The sequence below is a fragment of the Pygoscelis adeliae genome, unplaced genomic scaffold, assembly GCF_000699105.1.
Source record: "Pygoscelis adeliae isolate BGI_AS28 unplaced genomic scaffold, ASM69910v1 Scaffold331, whole genome shotgun sequence".
Classification (NCBI taxonomy): Eukaryota; Metazoa; Chordata; class Aves; order Sphenisciformes; family Spheniscidae; genus Pygoscelis; species Pygoscelis adeliae.
The window spans coordinates 514,873-517,345 of NW_008824037.1; the positions used below are offsets into that span (position 1 = coordinate 514,873).

Below are 2,473 nucleotides of genomic sequence, written 5' to 3' on the forward strand. Positions count from 1 at the left end.
CGGGCCCGCCGGGCGCCCCGGCCCACGGGCACAGTCCGCTGCTTGGTGCAATAAAAGTAAAATCACTGCAAGCCACGAGAGCGGCTTTGCACCCGAGCTCTGCCCTCTTCTTACGTTAAATTATTCTGCAGAGCGCTCCTCTGCAGGATTTCTAGTCCTCATCAGGGAGGTCCTGGGCCAGAGGAGGTGGCCATATATCCCTCGAAATCACTATAGGGGATTTTTTTCTCGGCCGAAGAGGATGAAAACGGTGCTTGTGGCACGTAAACATCTCTGAGTCGCTCAGCGGAAGCTGAGGGCCTGGACGGACGGACAGACACGCAGACACCGCTGCACCCCTGAGCAAGGGGCAGGCTGCGGTGGCTGGGAAGAGGAAACTCCTCGGCCTTGGCTGTGGGATAAGGGTCAAACGTTGCAACAGCTGGAAAGTGGATTTAAGCCAAAGCAAACAAACCAAAAAAAAGCCCAAAGAAAACAAGGCAGCCTGGATCGGTGCCGTGTTTTTAGCAGAGGTAGAGGAAGGCTGAGACAGCATGAGGCCCCGGGAGACCTCAGCACCCAAACCCGGTCGCTGTGTCCAAGAAACATGAACTGTGACGAGAAGGAGCACGAGGAGGGCTCAGAGGCTGTTCGGGGACACGGGAACCCTTTGCTACAGCGAGAGCATGAAGGGGCTCAGTTTTCCTATCCTAGAAGGAGAAAAGAAGCTATCAGGTGATCTGCTGCCATCTATAAATACACCTGGGGACTGAGTAAACATCATGGAGAGAAAAAAAATAAAGTGAAGCTGAAGAACAGCACTGGCACAAAGACACATTTATAGAAAGTGGCCAGGAGTGAGTTTAGGCTGGAAGGGAGGTGACAGCTCCTTCCCGGCGGTGCAGGGAGGTCCTCAGCAGGCTCGGACGTAAACGATGTGGTCCTCTTCAGAGGCAGAGCTCGGACAGTTTGGGAAAGGAGATGGCAAGGCTGTGGTGATGGGGGACAGAGCCCCGTGGCCGTGGGCGATGGCTCGAGCCTCCAGGAGGCCAAGAGCTGCCCCAGCAGAGAGCACAGATGCCTCTTTGCTTACGGACAGGACCTGCACACGGGAACCGCTTCCCACCGGCTGGCTTCAAACCACTGCGCAGGGATTTGGAAAGTCAGAGATCCAGCACGGGAAGACGTTAACCCCTCCCTCACCCGCCAGCTCTGGCTCGCAGACCTCCCGCATCCAGAATTAAAACCGTGGCAAAGGCGGACCGAAGCATCCCTAACAAGAAGACACCAGCGCGACCACGCTGCAGGCGTGTGCATGGGCAGCCACGCGCTGAAAATCCACCGCTTGTTTTCCTTGCACCGCCCAGACAGGCTGAAGATGCTTCATCTTCAAGCAGGGGAAACATCCTACCTCACAGCTCAGCCCGTGAACATGAAAGGTTCTCGCAGCAGCAGCAGCGTTTTCTCAAAGCTGGGTGCTTGTTTCAACGTCAGGGAAGGCTGTTGGGTTGTTGTCAGCTATTTACATGCTGTACCCAGGGCAAACCGGCTCACGTGACATTCACTTCTGGCACAACGCTGCTCGGCTCACAGGCTGAAAATATCCAACCGATTAGGAAAAAAATGGCTGCTTATAAATAAAATGTGGGACTGTCCCTGCCACTGTAGTAAAATAGTGTCAAAACAAAAACTAGCCTGTGCAGAACAGAGGTCTGGCCAGGCTGCTGCTCAGGTCTTGCCAGGTTGAGCATTTTTATTTGTACACCGGAATATTTGGTGTTATAATCACGGCGGTGGGTGATACCAGTGAAGGAAGGAGTGCTGCATGCTCTCTGCAAAACTGGAAGCTGGGGGACCGTGGGAATTCGGTGCCTTGCGCTGCGGAGAAGCACCCGCGAAAAGCCAAAGGGAGAAAGCAAAACCCGCTCTGTTTTCTGAAACACCCCAAACCCTAAACCCCAACGTAGCAGTGCCGGACCAGGAGGATTCACACAGAACTCTGCACGTGACATGTGAGATGCAGCCTGCAATGTAGGTGCTCCGGACACTCACAGCCCACTCGCGTTCCCTCTGCCCTCCGGTCTCCGGCACTGCTCTGGGATCAGCTCCGTAAGTGAGAGTTCAGAATTCAACAGAACCAGAAAATTAAAAAAAAAAAAAACAAAAAGAGAAAGCCTAAGGCTGCCAACAGTTTCCACACTTTGGAGAATACTTCTGACCATGTCCTCAATTCGGAGGGCAGCTGAAAACCCAAATCCTGAAGGGTTTTGGCAACATTTAATTTTCATTCAGAGGCTTTCACGCCATGCGAAATAACAGAAAGATATACAAGAAACTTCTACCACTTAGATACATCTAAAACCAGTTTACGCTGCAAATCCTCTTCGGCACCTCGACCGCCTTGCATGGGCGGCAGAGCCCTCGCGCCCATCTCGCCCGCGCTGCCCGAGGTCCTCTGGCTGCGCTGGAGATGCTGCGGCACCTTCATCCCATC

General features: G+C 53.7%; 1 long non-coding RNA gene across 1 annotated transcript; it reads right to left on the reverse strand.

The window, feature by feature from the left end:
* Positions 1–803: 803 nt before the first annotated feature.
* LOC103924843 lies at positions 804–1,512 on the reverse strand. The gene is made up of 2 exons (XR_664004.1): positions 1,391–1,512; positions 804–1,122 (listed from the first exon to the last, which is right to left on the reverse strand). It is a non-coding gene; the product is annotated as an uncharacterized LOC103924843 (long non-coding RNA).
* Positions 1,513–2,473: the final 961 nt, after the last annotated feature.